Source organism: Malurus melanocephalus, unplaced genomic scaffold (assembly GCF_030028575.1).
Source record: "Malurus melanocephalus ecotype Western Australia unplaced genomic scaffold, MMel_1.1 scaffold_2578, whole genome shotgun sequence".
NCBI lineage: Eukaryota > Metazoa > Chordata > Aves > Passeriformes > Maluridae > Malurus > Malurus melanocephalus.
In genome coordinates this window covers 7,492-8,168 of record NW_026625810.1, presented here as the reverse complement: position 1 = coordinate 8,168, position 677 = coordinate 7,492, and positions in this window count along the sequence as shown.

The window sequence follows — 677 nt, the reverse complement described above, 5'->3', positions numbered from 1 at the left end:
CCTCGTCCTCCCGGCTCCTAAATTGGGGAAAAAATTGGGGAAAATGAGAAAAAGTGGGAAAAAATGGGGATTTAGAGTGACTGAGAGTGACCAGGAGTGAGCGGGTAAAGCCCGGCCCCGCCTGCTCCTCGTGCGCCCGGCGCGCCTGCTCCAGCGCATCCTCGTCATCCCGGCTCCTGGAAATGGGGAAAATGGGTCAAAAAAATGGAAATTTGGGAAAAATCAGGGGTTTAGAGTGACCAGGAGTGAGCAGGAGTGAGCAGGAGTGAACAGGAGTGAGCGGGTAAATCCCAGCCCCGCCTGCTCCTCGTGCGCCCGGCGCCTGCTCCAGCGCATCCTCGTCCTCCCGGCTCCTGGAAACGGGAAATTTGGGTTAAAAAAATGGGAATTTGGGAAAAAATGGGAATTTACAGTGACTGGGATGGACTGGGATGGACTGGGATGGACTGGGAGTGAGCGGGTAAATCCCAGCCCCGCCTGCTCCTCGTGCGCCTGGCGCCTGCTCCAGCGCATCCTCGTCCTCCCGGCTCCTGGAAATGGGGGAAAAATGGGAAATTTGGGTCAAAAGTTGGGAAAAATGGGCAAAAACGGGGATTTAGAGTGACCAGGAGTGACCAGGAGTGACGGGAACAGCGCGGCGCTGCTGCTCCTCGTGCGCCCGGCGCCTGCTCCAGCGC